At 36.9% G+C, this 19,423-nt stretch overlaps 1 pseudogene; it reads left to right on the top strand.

Annotated features, from left to right (window-relative positions):
• Positions 1 to 7,595: 7,595 nt before the first annotated feature.
• Positions 7,596 to 19,271, top strand: LOC140624097 (glyceraldehyde-3-phosphate dehydrogenase-like; annotated as a pseudogene).
• The last annotated feature ends 152 nt before the right edge of the window (positions 19,272 to 19,423 follow it).

The raw sequence follows: 19,423 nt of genomic DNA, 5'->3' as shown, positions 1-19,423 counted from the left end.
ATTCTGAATTTTTAGTTGTAAGTTATCTTAAGCCTTAAAAACAATATAGGTAATTTATATGATTTAATCTTGCTATTTGAAAAGCTTAATAATAAAATAAACTAGACTACCCATAGAAGTAAACAGATAGTTCTGGATAAGTGAAAAGATAAAACTCAAACACAGGTCCCAGACTGTTGATAGTAAGAGACATGAAAATGTGAAAATGTTAGGCAAAAATAAATAAAATAAAATAATAAAATCAAGCAAACTTGGTAATGCTACTTTAAATTCATTCAATGTCTTAACTGACTCTTGTCTAGAGAAGATTTAGATGAAGGTTCTCTCCTTGACCCCGCTTGAATAGATTCAGTCCACTTTGAACTTTTTTTTTCAAGTAGGACTTGACATTTTGATTCCTGTGTTCATTTCTGAATTGTCCAGTTTTAGCAAGAATCCTGCTAAGCTAGTTTAGCCAGAATCCCTCATCCTCCATATCTGATCTCTTTCAACATATAATCGGGTTCCTCACCTTTTACCATCTGCCAAGGTCATGTCTAATCACTCTGGCCTTTCTGCAGCAAGAATCCTGTTAGATCAGTTTAGCTAGAAACCATACTTACCCCTCATTGCTTCCACTTGGTACTTTTCTATCCAATGACTCCTCCACCTTGCTCTTTGGCTGTAAGTTTTCACTTTTCCTTGTTGTATTTGAAGTTGAGCCCAAGATCTCTCCCTCACTACAAGACCTCATTGCAGCAATCCCTATACCTTTTACCATAGTCTTCTCTTTAATAAAGTCTTCTTTACTCTGTTTACAAATATCATGAATATTTTTTTTCTTTAACACCTTAAGGCAATGATGTTGCCTTTATCATCAAATCTGAGATGATGCTAGAAATATGTTGAATCAGAAGTGTTTATTCTAATGACAAGCTCAAATCAGTAGTAGTACCTGGATAATTTATTTATCCAAAAGAATGTATTGATCTTTTTATAGACATTAGACTGAAGGTAAAATTATAAGCAAGCAAGACATGTTAGGTCCTTGCTCTCCTAGAAATTATATTCTATGGGAATCTAAGTTAAAACTCATGGGATGGTTAGGAAGTGCTTGGGTGGGAGAAAGAAAAGAAGATATAATGAGGGGTTAAATTTAGATTGAGTAACTCATGTGTATCTTGAGGAATTCAGCAACTAGAATATCTAGGGACTATGTTCCAGAAAACTAGGAACAATGCTGATAGGAAGAAGGAAAGTCCTACAGGGAAATCTCACCCCTTCAAAATCCTACCCGAGCTCTGATTTGTGCCTTCCCTCTGCTAGTAGGATAACTGTGAGGCTAATGTAAACAATGAATTAAACATAAGAAATGTGCCTACCCAGAAGGGCTTCATGAAAGATTACTAATGGCAACAAACTTAAAATTAATAATATAAATTTTTCCTAAAAGCTAAATTTGGAGAGTTGTACATTTAGATTAGTTGGCCTTCTGCCCTTTCTTCTTTTTCTTTTTTATATTCTCAGACTCATTCAAATGAGTCTAATATTTGAATATGGAATTCAAAAAGCCATACAAATCAGGGTAGTAAAATAAAATACGTGGCACTGCCTATGAAAAGTCATCACTGTCATGCAACCATGGTTGTATGTTTTGACTTGTTTTCCTAGTAGTGATCATGTATTGAACACATGCACACTCTCCCTGTCTTACAGATTTTTGAAGATTAGTATGGGTTAGTGGATTAGGGGAAAGCCAAGGATCCGTCAGTCTAGTTAATCCTCCAACGAGTTGAGGAGTGGCAATTTTTTTGACTATGGATCTTACGTGCAACAGAACCTTGTTTCACCAGAAACAAGGGGCTGAAATAAATGGATTTTGTATCCACCTATGAAATGTATTTTGTTATGCCTGCTCAGCCATCAGAACATGGAACCCTAGTTACACTTTATAGGTTTGACGATAATGTGCTGATCATGCCTCATGGGTCTATGTTAAATAGAGGTTGTGCATATTTATGCAATACTTGTTCCCTAAACTGAGAAAACTTTTGAATTAAACATTCAAAACATCAAACAAAATATATTGAAGAAATGTACAATTCAGTGTACAGTGAACATCCTAGAAAGAAAAGAAAGAGAATTAACCAGTTATGTTAATAAGTGGCTGGAATACTTGGTTTTCTATTCATCTTGCTTATCAATGGACTTATTTCTCTAATAAAGACAGTGCAGTAAAATAACACCTTCAATTTGCAGCTCCGTATTTATAAAATTAGGACCTCAAATTGAGACAAATTAACACTTCTCCCAAAGCAGGCTGATAATCCAGCAACTTTTCTCTAATATCTATCCATAATTCAAACATCTTCAGGTAGTTATTAATTTGCATTTAAGTTTGACCAAGATTTCTTACTCTTTACCGGCATTTTTCCATGGTTTCTTAGCTTGAATTGATGAAGAAAAATATAGAATAATGACAGCTTTCTGCTCCCCTTCCCCAACCTTGTCAATATTCATTTGGGAATGAACATTGCTGGAAAAATAAGCAAGGATGGTCTGAAATTCTATAAATCTTCTGACACCTTGCACTATTATTTTAGGAATTGCTTTTAATAGTTATGGGGTTAGTGGGAATATTTAGTTCTGACGCATGCCTTCTAAATTCAAAACCTACTTGACTTGTTACTAAAATCCTTCTTGGACCATTTTTCCCTTTCTTTTTTAGGAAGAATGTTGATGGGAAGTAATGGATCTGGAAAGAAGAGTGGGAAATCTACAAATTTCGAGGTCCAAAAAGTCTGGGTCTCCCAGGCATAAGGTCCTTATGATACCTTTAAGATAACCCAAGGATAACTGACTCCTTGCCTAAATCCTGCCTCCTATTCCTGGATTCCTCTTCTGCATCCCTCTGGATTGGTTCTGTGATCTGTTTGCAGTTCTTTATAATCGTGCCTCCCAGTCAATGCCCACATATGACTACATAACAGAACTGGCACTTCCTTCATCTCCCTCTCTGCCAATTAATCCTGTTTCAGTAATTTTGAAAGACAGATCTTATAACAAAATTACATATCCCATATGCTTTTTCATATTTCCTATCAGTTATATCTTAAAGTTATATCACTCAGGCATTTAAAGGTGCAAAAGAAATTTCGAAGCAAAAAGAAAGAACACTTAATTCTAAGAATCTTAAAACTGATTTGAAATAAGTGCCATTATGTTATGAAAATAATATGAAAATAAAAGAGCTTTATGTACAATTTTTATTCGGGTTAGGGCTGATATCATGCACTGGTGCATAAGATCAGGGCTAATCAACTTTTCTGATAAACCAGGCTGCTAATTGAAATATCCAAAATTCATCACGTAGGACTCAAAATACAGGTACATGTAAAGAGTAAATGTGAATCTAAAAACAAATATAAAATACACTTTGGTAATTGAAATTCTTTTTAGTATATTTGAGAAATTTGCTATTCAAATTATTCCCAGGGTGAACAGTTACATAAAAATAAAACTTTGAATCACAATTTTATTTTATTTTTTATCACAATTTCAACCTATTATTTATGCATCAAGCAGATTATTCTTTAGTAAAAAAAAAAAAAGTCTATTTTAAAATAACTCACTGTTGACACCAAATCTTTTCATAGTTATCATGAGTGCTACTAAATAAACCCAATTTACTTTCATGTTGCTTTTTCATTAGATTGCCTACAAACATCAGTAAAGAAAAATGTACTTGTCTAGAAATACTTTCCTAAAGCTAAATTACAAGATATGCATTCTACGCTTTTCACCTTTTGTTGTTGTTTTTGTTGGTCGCGGTGGTGAAGAGATTATATCACAGAAAGCAAATTGTCTTTATTTTAAACCCAAAATGACAAAAGTAATTTCCCCCCAATTAAAAAATACTTGCATTTATCTTTGCAGTATAAGATTTTCAATAGGATAAGTCTGATAAATCAATTTATAATTATCTTCTTAGATGATGGAAAGACATTTTCACAGTCATTAAACTCAACTTGCAGAGATGGATGTTCTACAGTTTCTCAGACTTGGATGTTCATCTGTAAACTCCTTTATGTTTATTTTTCTTGGAAACATGATTTTAAAATTGATTTCCACAAGTACTTCTAGAAGTGTAGGCAAATGAAAGATGTGCAGTTTTAATCTTTGTCATAGCATACTGTTTATTTTTTCATAGAACACTAAAACTTGGTTCTTATTTAAAGTTTAAATAAGTCTCTCTTCTTCAAACTTAAATACCATATTGTATACTGAAAATAGCTTAAACAAGGGAATTTAAAGACTTTATGTGAGAAAAAAGGAATTATCTCTGCCTAGAAGACACTAAAAAATTTCTATTATATTTACAATATGTGATGCATATTCATATATTAGATCATCTATTAAATTACCATTTCTTAAAATCATAGGATTTCAGAACATCAAAGGACCTTAGAGTCATCTGGTATAACTCTCCACATGCCCTATATGAAATAGCAAAAGCCTACTGTAAAGTAAGACCTTGCCAGTATTTGTAGACAGAACTCCTGATTCTGGTCAATTATCCTCTCACAGCAGCACAAATTTGTGCCGCATATAAACAATCAGTATTGGAGCTGGCATTCATTGAGTATCAGTCTCATGTCAGTGTGACTAGGCCAGACATATGATACGCATTACCATTTATCAACTGAGGTAGTTATCTTATTAAAGCGTATTCATATCTTTCAGAATAATAAGTGTCAGCTTTCATAAAAAATAAAAATGAATGAAGTATTCTTTCTGTAGTGTCTCTTACATCCATTTACTTCTTCTACTTTCACTTCTTAACATCGGCTGCTGAAATCATACCTTGATTATCTCCATGGTGTCTTAACTGAGATCCTGTTTACAGTGTCTCTTCATTTCAGATTACCTTTATACCACAACCAAGTTAATGTTCTAAAAAGTTGCAACGTGTCAATACTCTCCTTTGGCATAAGTAAATATCCCCTATTGCTTAGAAAAACATGAGAATTCCTACATCTGGCATTCAAAGCCCTCCATCACCTAATGCAAACTTTTTTCCAACTTCATTTTCTACTGTTCTCCAATTTGTACATCGTTATATCTATCTCATCTCTTCCATATCTTTTAAATATCTTCTCATTTATTCACCTTTAAGATTTAGATTCCCCTATTTGAAACACATCCTCTCTTCATTGACCTAAATTTCATTCATTTTCATGGTTCTTCTCAAGATTCTTGTCTCCTTGGATCTTTTCTCTCATCCTGTAAGGAATTGTTGTAACCCCTTCTCAGGTGCCACTTTCCCAAGTCCCTGTCAAACACAACAGTACATCAGTATTACATTCAATGCTTGTAAAATGCACATCCCCATGCTCCAACCTAGCAATTCTAATTCTATAAATCTAAGGTTGTTCCTAGAATCTTCATTTTTAACCAAAACTGCAGTTGATTCAAACTTTGGTGGACCTGTGATTGTACATTTAGAAATATCACATAACAGTTCTCTGGTTGATTTATTTGAAACTGAATCACATTCATTTATAGTCTGTACTTTTTTATTGGCCTTTTTGGTTGCCCTGGAAAGACTGTAAATTCATTAAGGTGTTAAAAGATAAACTGAGGCACATTACAAATGGTGAGAGTTTATTTGAGCAAAAATCTATTCAAATTGGGCAGCATCAATCCAGAAGTAGGAACACTTTGGGGACAAGAGCCAGGTCAAAGACTTACACAGATCTCAATTTATGATGGGGCTACAGCCTGATAAAAGCATGATAACTTGAAAATATTGTAAGTCCAAAAATGTACTTGATACACTTAACATACTAAACATCAAACCTTAGCCAAAGCCACCTTAAATGTGCTCACAACACATACTTTAGCCTGCAATTGGGCAAAATCATCTAACACAAAGCTTATTTTATAATAAAGTGTTGAACATCTCAAGTAATATTAAATTGAATACTGTGCTGAAAGTGAAACGCAGAATAGTCAAACAGGTACAGAATGTTTGTAAGTGTATCAGTTATTCGCCTCATGATTGTGTGGCTGACTGGGAGCTGCAGCTCATTGTTGCTGCCCAGCATCATGAGAGAAGATCATACCACATATCATTACCCTGGGAAAAATATCAAAAGTCAGAATGCAAAGTAAGTTTTCTACTGAATATGTATCACTTTCACACCATCGTAAAGTCAAGAAATTTCAAGATAAAGCATCAAAAGTCAGAGAATGCCTATAGAAAGAAAGTGTAGAAGCAAAGAAAGAAAATTATCTGATTAGTAACTTTGAGGCATGTAAAGGCTTAGATTTCAGTTTGCTTATATGTTGCTATAGCATTAGAGGCGCATCAGTCTAACGGCCTCCTTGTTTAATTAAAGAGATGGTTTGAACAGATTATACTCTTTTTTTCTGTATTCCACACACTACTTAGTGTATGAATAGAGCTAGTGCCCAATAAAGTATATTAAAGTATCCATATAACATATGCCCATTACTAAATTATCTGAAATTACCTTGTATATTTGTTGCTTATGGATTTAGTATCTGTCCCTTCCTATAAAATGTAATCTTCATGAAAGCAGGATTTTGTCTTATTCACATCTGAAACTCAACAAGTGCCTAAGTTTTTTCTCAGTAAGTGACATATTTAAAGAAATGGGCAAATAACAGATGAACGTCTTTTTTCTTTCTTTCTTTCTTTCTTTTTTTTTTAATGTTATTTATTTATTCACGAGAGACAGGCAGAGACAGAGGCAGAGGGAGAAGCAGGCTCCATGCAGGGAGCCTGGTGTGGGACTCAATCCCCAGACCCCAGGATTATTCCCTGGGCTGAAGGCAGGTGCTAAACCACTGAGCCACTCAGGGATCCCCATGCTACTTTATTAGTTTGGTTGAAAGGGTTCATGTTAGACTTTCCAGGTAAGCGTTTTTAGTTTAGGTAGGGCTTAAAATTGTTCTCTTTCAGTTTTTATTTTATTTTAAGAACTGTTGGACAGGGCAGCCCAGGTGGCTCAGCAGTTAAGCGCCTGCCTTTGGCCCAGGGCATGATCCTGGAGATCTGAGATGGAGTCCCACATGGGGCTTCCTACATGGAGCCTGCTTCTCCCTCTCTCTGTGTCTCTCATGAATAAATAAATAAAATCTTAAAAAAAAAAAAAAAAAGAACTGTTGGACATAGGTCTGAGATGAAATGATACTGTGAGATGTAATGTCATAAACTTTTATATAGTGAGATCACGTAAGGATAGATAATAAATGGTCTTCTGGCCCAGGCATAGTTCACAGTGGGTTGACTGCATTTGCAGAATCACCAAATGATCATTTGAGCCCCAAATATATAATGTTTATATTTGCTATTTGGTGCCAACCCATACATTAGGTTCTTGGCCTGTGGTGCAAGAGCTATTAAGACCAAGCAGAAATCTCTAAAACTGCTCCACCTAAACTAGGATAGGAGAAATAAACAACATTATCTCACTGCAGGGAATGGCAGAAATTAACATCACCTCTAAATACCTTAAAAGACACAGGAATGATAGTCATCACAGCTTTGTTTAAGACCCCTCTTATCCCTACAAAAAACAAAGCCCAAAATGCAAAAACAAAAAACCACAAAGGATAAAGTGGATTACTGTAAACTCAAGAAAGCAACAGCACCAGTTATTGCTGTGGTGCCAGATGTGGTATATTTGCTAGAACAGATTAGCATGACCTCAGGAACTTGTTAAGTGGCCATTGATTTGATCTGGTGAATGTTTTCTTTTGTATCTTTGTCAGTAGAAAAGAACAGACAACAAAATATATCTACAGTTTTGCTCTAGGATATGGTAGCTATTCTATCTTCTTGACATAATGTAGTTTGAAGAAATCCAGACTGTCTGATAATTTCACAGAACATCATTCTGCTCTACTATTATATAAATGACATCATTCTAATTGGACTGGATGAGCAAGAAGTGGCTAGTATGATGGAAGTCTTGATAAGTCATATGCATTCCAGAGAGTGTGAAATAAATCCTATGAAATAGCTTCAGGGGCCCACCAGGCTACTAAAAATTTTAAGGCTGCAGCATGCTAGGACATTCTCTTCAAAGTAAAGGGCATGTTACTGCATTTTGTGCCTCCCACCAGTGAAGAACGAAACCTAGGGCTGGTAGGCCTGGAGGCAGCATACTTCACACCTGAGGCTAGAGCTAGTACCTGAAAGATCAGTGGCTAAGAGTTAGCCCCAGAGCAGGAAAGGGCTCCGTAGTAATTCCTGGCTGCAGCGCAGGCAACTCTGAATTGCAGTCATATAGCTCTGACGTACTAGAAATATTAGCAGTGGAAAGGACACCATATGGACTTCATGACAAGCCCTAGTGGGAGAATGCTATGCAGACCTCTAGGATTCTGGAGCACAGCCATTGCATCTATAGTCTGTATTTATGGCTTTTGAGAAACATCTCCTGTTGCGCTGTTAGAACCTGAGCTAGCAACTAGGGCTAGTTTGTCCCACTAACCTTCCTCTTTTATCCTCCCCTTTCTCAAAGAGAAGGAAGATGCTCCAGAACCTGTAAGAAGAAGTAGAAAGTTGTAGAAGGGGTGCATTACGGTTAAAGCATGATGTACTCCCTGAATTGCCTTTCAGGGATAAAGGAATTATTATTTCCCTAGATGTTGGGTGTGATATCAGAAGATGGCCATCAACTATTAGCCTTTTTGAGGGCTATTTTCAGGAAAAAAAAAAAAAAAAGTTACCTCAGCCAAGCTACACCTCTATAGGTGTGCCTATATCCAATGGCTGATCATCCTGGGTATATCAAGGCTCAGCTCTTTTATACTAAATAGAGACATCTCCAAAACACAGATGAGTTCCAGAGCTTCCTGTGGGATGAGCTGAAGTCTTGGTTGGGCTACATCCTGGTTCAACTATGTTCTCCTGCTTCTTTTCCCTCCCTTCCATGGTATTGACTTTAAGAGCACTCCCTAATAAACATCCTGCATACAGATCTCCATCTGAGAGTTTGCTTCTCAGGGAACCCAACCTGTGACACATCACTTGTCCTCCTTTGGTTGACAAGTATTAAGCCAAAGACACAACTGATTGTTTTCCATTGGTTAGAATAGGAAAGAAACAGTCAAGAATCAGTCTTTTATTCCTTTCCTTCTCTTTCTATTCTTTTTCTTCCTAAACTAAAAGTTTTAAGATTAATCCTTTCTCCCTTAAATAGAATTTACTTATCTTACCTGAAATTTTCAGTAGAGGAACTTATAGACATAAATATTATCACTTCTTCTAAAAAGTAAATTTCAAAAAAAGTAATTTCCATCCTCATGACTCTATTTCTCATTTATATACATATACTTTAATGTGTTTCAATGTTTCAAGTATCTGAGGCTAATAAAGAAGTTCCCAAGGAATTCCTAAATGATCTCTGTGTTATTCTGAATTAGTCATAGTTTTTCACAAATAAAATTGAAAATTTTATATATAAATGTTATGTGAAGCTTGCCTATTTCTCCTGAGTTTTGGAGTGATAATATTAGGGGTTAATCTAATTAGAGATAATATCCAGGGAAACTAATACAACTAAACATAATGCATAGTTTCTGATTCAAGTCATCGGGCTAAGAATACTTGATTTTCCCTTCCTTCTAAAGTCATATTGATGGGGGAACAGAGGACTAGCTGAGGACAAAGCACATTGACAAGTCCTTGAAACAAGAGAGTGACATTCCTCTACAGACTCAACTGCCTCTATGTTCATACTTTGCTAAGGGCAAAAGGCAATCTTAGCCCGACCTCCAAGAGACTCTAAGTCTACTTTAACATATAAAAATTCCTTTAGAAATTTCCTTTATCTTTAAACCCCCAAGATACTTGTTAGCAATTATCCCCCAAGCATATGGCCCACTGATACACATCTGAAGGGTCTCACGACTCAGGCTTTACTAGAGGGTATTAAGTGATCTTTTCCCACCAAACGCTAGCCCCCTCAGGGTCCTGGAAACCTTGCTTCCAAAATTCCTTAGCGAGTACCCTATCTTCAAATCCCAGGCAACTCCCAGGTATATAATCAGTCACCCCTCACAGGCCCAAGGCAGCAGCTCTTCCTGTCCCCAAGCTTTAATAAAACCACATTTTGCACCAAAGACGTCTCAAGAATTCTTTCTTGGTCATCGGCTCCGGACCTCACCTATATTCCAAAACTTCACCAATATTAAATATTTAAAATAATATTCATAAGAGAAAAAAGTGAGATCATTGGGAATCCATGAAGATAAGAATTCAGAGATATTTTGCAAGCTAGACTGAGAGTGACAGAAATATCAAAGCGATGAAAGAGCAGAACTGTAGTTCTCAAGCTGTGCACTGCACGACTCCCAGAATCTCCATTCACACAGACTCATGCAGTGTTTATCCAGCACCAACATCCAGAAGGGCCCTGGAGACAGAAGCCCAAGATACTCATCAGTAGTTTTCCCAGCAGTGGGCTTTGGAGCCATCAGAAAAAGTTATTAAATAATTGATTACAAAATATCTAAGAGAGTAACCCCTTCCTTTCTTGCACAAGAAAACAGAGTGGTTGACATAAAGGGCTTTTGCCCACCTCGTAATACCCTGACATAACTTAAAGAAAGTTTGTAATCTGTCTGGGGAGGGTTTAAGGTTCTATGAGAGAGACACACTGGAGTTTTGCATAATTCCTGACAGCCTCAGTGAATAAAGAAGGGAAAATCAGAAAATCCAATCTGCCCTTGAGGGAAATAACTTATCCTGCTCCATCTCCAGAGTCAAGTCATTCTCCTGGCAATTGTGTGGGTCTCCAGGCTCCTTGCGTATGTTAATTAACCTAGTCTTTCAATTAATTAAAAATGGGCAATCAAAATGGAACTGAGAGATAAGGACAGTCAACAATATGGATGACAGCAAAAATAAAACAGGCTAGAAACAAATCATTAGAGAAAAAAGTAATCAAAATATATAATTAATAACTTCAGAGATTTTCAAATCGTGCTGTATTTTAAAAATAAAACCAAGACGACAGGTAGAGAAAAGAAAATTTTTTAAAAATTAAAAATTTTGAAAACTATGCTATGATTTTTGAAGCCAAAACCAATAAATTTTCTGATTAATAAAATAAAGATGGCTGAAGACTAAATAAGTGATCCAAATTAAAGATGTTTTCTAGGCTATATGATACAGAGACAGTATGTAGAGGATACACTCCAAAAGTATAGGAAAAAAGATATAGACCACAGTTAATGAAGGAGAAAAAATACTTAAGAACTAAGAAAACATTTTCTAAATTGAAGAATAGTATAAATATTTGTGTTAAAAAGACCCATAGAATTAATGGAAAAATTACAAAAGAACCTACACCTAGGTACATAGATAAATCTTTAAAAATTCGAGAGAGTAAAAAATATCTATAAAACATTAAAAACTACATTTACTTCAGACTTTTCATCAGCAATACTAAATAATATAGTGGAGTAATATTTTTAAATCCTAAGCTTACAGTTCTATACTTAGCCAGATTATTAAATTAGGGACAAATGGGGGTAAGGCAGGGCTAGGTAGGGGGCCATGGAATCAGGCTCACAAAAATCCCAAAAATGTGGAGATGCGAGTAAACCGGAGATAAATAAACCAGACCATCCAGTCCCTGCCAGAGATGGGGTCTTGTTATAACAGCTACTTGTGACTAACAAAGAATTGCAGGAGCCTAAAAAGGAAGTAAGCCATTAAAGATGTTATCAGTAGTCCTTACTCAATGGTGATATCAATAGATATGTTAAAAGATTTAGGTTCCCTGGTTGGCTTTCAATAAAAGACCAACCCTACAAGCCCTCAGGGGCAACCCAGTCTGGACCCCTCTCATTTCTGAGAGCTTTCTGTATATCTTTGCTTAATAAACTTCTATGGCCTTACTCACCTCTCCTTTTTTTCGCAAGATTCATTCTTTGACTCTGTGAGACAAGAACCAAGCTCTCCCATATCATTATTAACCAAGAGTAAGAAGAAAATAAATTTGGAAAACTAGGGGAGGACATGTAGGGACTCAGAAAATTTCTCATCTATTATACTGCACACATGCATATACATATACATGTATATATGTAGGAGTACAGATATGTATATGTATTATTTTATGTATACATAAACACATATACATAAATATAGATACTAGAATTTCTCTCCTCACAACCTCAGCACTATCAACATTTTGGGCCAGATAATTCTATGTTGTGAAGATTTATCATGTGCATTATAGAATATTTAGCAGCATTCCTAGTAAGTAGGAAAATGAGGAGCATAATATCCTCCAGTTAGGAATGCACGCAAGTGTGTACATGTATATGTATATACACACACAAAAAAAAGCATACACACATCTATGTATATGTGTAAGATTATATACATTTACATTCACCAACATATATAAGATTTTATATATACACAAACTGTAATATACATAATATATGAATAGGATTAAAAAATAGATGATAGAGAGATAGAGAGATAGATGATAGACAGCTAGCTAGCAGCTCCTGACATCCAGGAGGCCTGGAATTGTCAGGTAAATCTTGGTGTTGCTATGAGCTGGCCTGGCAATCATTGCTAGGCCTTGATTTCTCCTATTGAACATAAACAATTTCATAGCACATCAACATCAGACACAGCCACTCCGTGACAATGATGAAAGAAGACAAGTTAAGACCATTACACAATCATGTCTAAACACAGACAAACATGAACAATGTCCACACCACAATAATAACCAACATTCTTTTATCCTGGCTCATAAGTGATTGCTTCTTCTTTATAAATTATGGCTTTAACCTCCATCTAATCTTCTCTCCTTACAGAAAAGATTTACTAAGACACCCAATCACATCATTATTCTGGCTTCCTCAGAGTATGTAATCGAAAGCAAACCCTACTTTCTTAAATTATCTCCCAAACCATCTAACACAAACCCAAATCCTATAGTCAGTTAATTCTTTTTTTTTTTTTTAAAGATTTTATTTATTTAGTCATGAGAGACACACACAGAAAGAGAAAGAGAGAGAGGCAGAGACACAGGCAGAGGGAGAAGCAGAATCTATACTGGGAGCCTGACACGGGACTGGATCCCAGGTCTACTGGATCAGGTCCTGGGTTAAAGGCAGCGCTAAACCGCTGAGCCACCCAGGCTGCCCCTAGTCAGTTAGTTCTAACAGCCTCTAGCTGAGATGTCCTATGGTTCCCATTAGTATGTGTCTCCCCTGCTACAAGTTGTTCAGTTGCAGATGTGTTCCTGGTAATTCAAGGAAGTATTACATAAGATATAAGAAAAAGATATTTGAAAGTGACCCAGAAAAGAAGGACATAGAAAAAGAAATAAAAGAGAAGCCACTATCCCTGGCCTTTTAGAAGTTTCAGTTACATAGGATTTTATTACTCTTTTTATGGTCCAAATATTTTATTTGGTTGGACAGTAAATAGGTGTATTTAAGAGTGGGTATAACAAATGTTATTTATTGGTTTTCAGCCTTGAGAGAAAAAAAAAAAAAAACTAAAAATAAAAGAGAGTATACCTAACTACAGGGATGGAATTGAACATACTAGTCAATATTATTCATCTTGATGTTGGAAAATCAAGATATAGCTGACAGAAATTGAGACATGGGATGGGGAAAAAGAATATGTAGGAAAAGGTCAGTAGGTGAATTAATTTCCTCATCTTTCATAGAAGGACATCAGTAATATCTACTGATTAAAAGTTGATAGAAAAAATAAAAGGTTAAAAATACAGTTTAAAGTAAAATTACTACATGAAAACTAAAAATACATCAGTAAAGAATGTCTACTTTGTGGCAGAGGAATGGAAGATGATGTAAATACAGTGAATTTTCATCCTTTACTTAAGAAAGTGAATAGTTACTATTTGGTGTTTACAGATCAAAAAACAGAGGGATAGTACAGAATTTAAAGTTGTAATATTAAACTCAGTGTGACTAATAAAACGAACTTTTGACACTGATTAAAATAGTAGAATGGAAATAGGGCTATGAGGAAAGGCCAATTTTATTTTATATTTCATAGCTTTCTGCACACATTCTTGACTATGTGTGTCTACTACTTGTATAATTTAAATAAATAATGGTATACCCATAACACATAATACATAATATATAATGACATAATCACTTTCCAAAGGGCCCATCTCTAAATACTATGTCATTAGGGATTAGGTTTCAACATATTAATTTTGTTGCAACATATAGATTTCTGTCTATAGCACAGACCAAGAAAAAAAGAGGTTCATGATCCCTGAGGCACATATATATATGAGGTTCAAAGAGTATGAGACTCAGTTAGGATATGTAATCTAGAAATGTTGGAGGGAGAACATTTAGATCTCTCCTTCCCTAGTGTATTAGAGTTCAATCAGAGGGTTTTTTTTTTTTTTTCAATCAGAGGTTTTAATATAGAAATTTGACCAGACAAAATGTGGAAGCTGGTTGAACAGTCTCAGTAACTACTTCCTTTCTGATGTTGGAGCTTGAAATGCATAAGTCACAGACAAACGGGAATGGAAGGTGGCATTTATGAGCACAGGCTGTTAACTTGTTTGAGGACAGAGTGGAACTGGCTCTAACCTTGATAAAGTTTCCTACAGGAGAAGCTGCTACCCTTTGCCATGGAGCTAAACATGCCCTTGGCCCAGGAGTCAGAGAAACTGAAGGAAGATCAGGGGAAGAATTGTAGGGAGAATTGTAGGCCTGGCTACTACCCAATCCCAAGGTGAGTCAGTGGATAAGTGAAAACATGCATGAGCTGGAGAAGCACCTGCTTTGACCTGAGAATAAAGACAAAATGGTTGCTTCATCACTCTTCCCTTCCAAATCTCTCATGAAAATATTTTTTTGTTACCACCCTAACCAGAAATACCCCGGGAAATTTGGGAAATACAGTTCAACCTAGCCACAATGACACATTTAAAAACCATCAAGTTTAGTGATATTTTCAAAAAATGTGAAACTGGTCATTAGTACTTTCTGACTTTCTGTTATCTAGTTCCTTTCTAATACTTGCTATACAAAATCGGTAGAGGCCCTCCCCAGGCAGTACTCATCTATGCTTCTGCTGAATAATCAACACGCAGCCACCTGACCACACCTCTATATCAAAGTCAATTTCTTAGTGCACTTGAGCTTGTGAGGCTTCAGGAATTAACAGAGTACCCCACAAAAGTGTTCAACAGAAGTTCGCCAGATCCTGGATGAATGAATGGATCTAGACGGAATCAATTGCATTAAACTATGAAGTACTGATAGCAATGCAGAAGGCAGGGTAGAATGGCAAAAGAAGGAACAAAGATACTTTCTGGGGCTTGATACTTGCCTTTGAGTTTTGGCTCCATCACCCTGGTTTTGGCAAATTACTTAACCCTTTTCTGAGTCTTTGCTTATTCAGGTCTTAAATCGGATTAATAGCATCATAGCTCCCAGGATAATTGTGAGGATAAAATATCTATCGAATGCTTCTTACTTAGCAGCCATTCAACATATTCTGCTAATTTTTGAAACTAATAAGAGGCCCTTGACCTTTGACCCAATATGAAGCTAAGTGAAAAATTCAGCTAGCTCATGAAGAAGTTAGGTTTTGGCAGTATAGGTCACTGAGTAGGCTTATCAGCCCAGTCTAGAAGTATAAAACTCTACTTCCCCTAAAGCATATATTTTTTTTTCTCTTTCTCTCTTACTGCTTCATGTCTTTGTTTCTTAATCCACAGGCCCCCTAACTGATAGCAAAGTTTTAGTTTTTCCTTTAGAGCTATCACAGCAATGGGAGAGTGGGGAGAAGGCAGGTGACAGTGGAAGAAAATCAGTGGTGCTGAGAGGCAGCAGGAACAATAACTGACATTTTTTTTTTTTAATAACTGACATTTTTATCTATGGGTCATTATTAAGTCATGGATTGTCAGTAATTATTGGTCATTAGTTCATAGGGTATTTTCAGTAGGCTCCAATCTGCAAATGGACTGTGACATGACACCTTTAAAATTATTCCCTGGTATATAGTCTCTGGACTAAGTAACACTGTAGGAATAAAGAAGAAAATGGACTGAGATCCACAAGGTACTTAGAAACCAGCTGCAAGAGTTCTGTTCAGCCAAAGACCGCTTAGCCAGTCCTACCTATGGTATCAGCCTATAAATCTGCCTTTGCGCTATATTTCACAAGTTTGTCGTATCATTTGGTGGCAATTTGTTCTGCCTTCCCCAACATCACAAAATAGTCATTGATTTAACCTTACTGCTTTCCTATTTGCTTGACTTTTTATTGCTCAGTTTTGCTTGTTTTGCTTTCTGCTTCCTTTCCTTCTGGCCTAGAAACTAAAATGGTGACATGGGGAGGTATGGGAAAACATTGAGATTCTCAAACTTTGACCTGCTTTATTCAAGTTTTTCAGTGATAACCACCTGTTTGTTTGTCATGAAAGCTTTCAGACACTTTTATGAACCTCTACCTATACCACTATCTTCAAGCACTCAGAGTACAAAAATAAATCATGAAAATAAGAGTAAGCAATTATTAGATTAGCTTGTTCAGTATTACTCGCTGTCTAGCTTGCTATATGTAATTTATGATTAAAACCAATGTTCAATTTTCACTAACATTGAGCTATTTAGTTCTGGTGATAATTCTACAATGTCAAGGGTATAATTCCCACCTGATAGGTCATTTATTTTAGATGATCAGAATTTATACCTGATAAAATCGCTCCTTTGCCATACCAGAATTTTTTTCTTTTAAAAAGTAGCTACATAATTGCTGCCTTTCACATCTGAAGCATCATTAATGACAGCCAATGCTCTCCATATGTACAACCATACCTGAAAAAAGGCCCAAGTGTAACTTATGTTGCCTCCCACAGAGCTTTCCAACAGACCCTGGGCCCATAAAGTCAGAGCATCCATATTTCTTTGGAAAGACATCATATTTGATTTCATATATTATTTTATAGATCAAAGAGAGAGGAAGATATATATATATATATATATATATATATATATATATATATATATATATATCCAGAGAGAGAGAGGGAGAGAGGGAGGAGAATACCATTTGTTTGATGTCTTGTAGATCCAAGAACCAAATATAGCTTTGACTCACTGTTTGTGTGTCATACTGACTCAGTGCTGTGAGACTGGCTGTGTTCCAGGCATTTGGTTGTGGGACTCCTGTCTTGCCCTGGAATTTTGAAAATGATCCCAGGTAAGGTTGACGAAACAGCTGTGCAAGTGTGGTGTGTTATCTGTAGCAAGTCCAAGTCTGGCATATATCTTTAAAACAACAAGGTCTGTAAATTGCTTTGTGAAAAGATAATATTTGAAAGCCAATGACATTTGAGAAAACTTTAAAAATGGGAAAATGTGTTGTATACACAGACATCTATTAAAAATGAGGTAGGGGATGCCTATAAAAAAAAAATCCTTCAGTAAATAAGAAGAATTCCCAAGTATTTAGGGACTCCCAGTTGAATGGAAGAAATCAGATTTGTTATCATCTATCATCTAACAAACATTCCAGACTTGCCTATAACTTTTTGACTTTGAGATAAGTTGCTGCAGAACTGAAGGCCTCATTGAATTCCCTCACACTGGAGTTGCCTACAAATGATTGTTAGGTTTCTCTGGCTCAAACATAGACCAGATTCCAGTATGCTCTAGGCCACTTAAATTCCAGCCATGTGGATATGAGAAAAACACAGAATTGTCATCTTCTCCTTCTGAAAGTTTATGTTTCTGTACACTATTTTGTCTATTCATATTGCAAAGCAAACTTTAGTTTATGAAAATTATGCACAAATTCTCTCTTCATTTCAGCGCTTTCAGCTAGTGAATATATATTACCAATCACCTGCCACACACTTGCAGAATGCAGTTAGCAGTATCACAATCTTTATAATATATTATCATCCTAACATATTTCAAAAGTTTTGTAGAAATACTAAAATAATAAGCTAATATATTCACACACATACATGCTTATATATTAATACATACACACATGCACACAATTATTGTTTTGAAACTTTGAATCATATTCAAACTTTATACTCTACTTTTTTCCCAAATATGTATCATATATGGATATGTATATCCATGATATAGATCATTGATATCAGTTCATATATCTTTTCAAAAACTGAGTATTAGGCTCTCTGCTCCTCCCCGTTCAACAGACAGCTGCATCTTCTGGTGCAGTGCCAGCCGTGTCCCTGAAGCATGATGTTGGAGTGAATGGATTTGGCCATATTGGGTGCCTGGTCACCAGGGCTGCTTTTAACTATGGCAAAATGGATATTGTTGCCATCAATGACCCCTTCATTCACCTCAACCACACGGTGTACATGTTCCAGTAGGATTCTACCCATGGCAAATCCCATGGCATGGTCAAGGCTGAGAACGGGAAACTTGTCATCCATTGGAAGTCCATCTCCATCTTCCAGGAGTGGGATCCCGCCAACATCAAATGGGGGTGATGCTGGTGCTGAGCGTGTTGTGGAGTCCACTGGGGTCTTTAGCACCATGGAGAAGGCTGGGGCTCACTTGAAGGGCAGGGCCAAGAGGGTCATCATCTCTGCTCCTTCTGCTGATGCCCCCATGTTTGTGATAGGCATGAACCACGAGAAGTATGACAACTCCCTCAAGATTGTCAGCAATGCCTCCTATACCACCAACTGCTTGGATCCTCTGGCCAAAATCATCCATGACAACTTTGGCATCATGGTGGGTCTCATGACCACCATCCATGCCATCACTGCCACCCAGAAGACCGTGGACGGCCCCTCTGGGAAGCTGTGGCATGACGACCAAGGGGCTCCCCAGGACATCATCCCTCCTTCCACTGGCTCCGCCAAGGCTATGGGCAAGGTCATCCCTGAGCTGAACGGGAAGCTCACTGGCATGGCCTTCTGTGTCCTCACCCCCAACGTGTCAGTTGTGGATCTGGCCTGCTGCCCAGAGAAAGCTGCCAAATATGATGACATCAAGAAGGTGGTGAAGCAGGCATCAGAGGGCCCCCTCAAGGGCATCCTGAGCTACACTGAGGACCAGGTTGTCTCCTGCGACTTCAACAGTGATACCCACTCTTCCACCTTTGATGCCGGGGCTGGCATTGCCCTCAATGACCACTTTGTCAAGCTCATTTCCTGGTATGACAATGAATTCGGCTACAGCAACTGGGTGGAGGATCTCATGGTCCATATGGCCCCCAAAGAGTAAGAGCCTCTTGGACCACCAGCACCAGCAAGAACAAAAGGAAGAGAGAGGCCCTCAGTGGGGCTGGGGAGTCCCTGCCCTGACTTAATCCCCCAAAACACTGAGAATCTCCTGACCTCCAATTCACATCCCAGACCCCAAGGAAGGGGAGGGCC

Source organism: Canis lupus, chromosome 34, assembly GCF_048164855.1.
Source record: "Canis lupus baileyi chromosome 34, mCanLup2.hap1, whole genome shotgun sequence".
NCBI lineage: Eukaryota > Metazoa > Chordata > Mammalia > Carnivora > Canidae > Canis > Canis lupus.
Note: the sequence above shows the minus strand (reverse complement) of the source record. Positions and strands in the feature narration are given on the sequence as shown.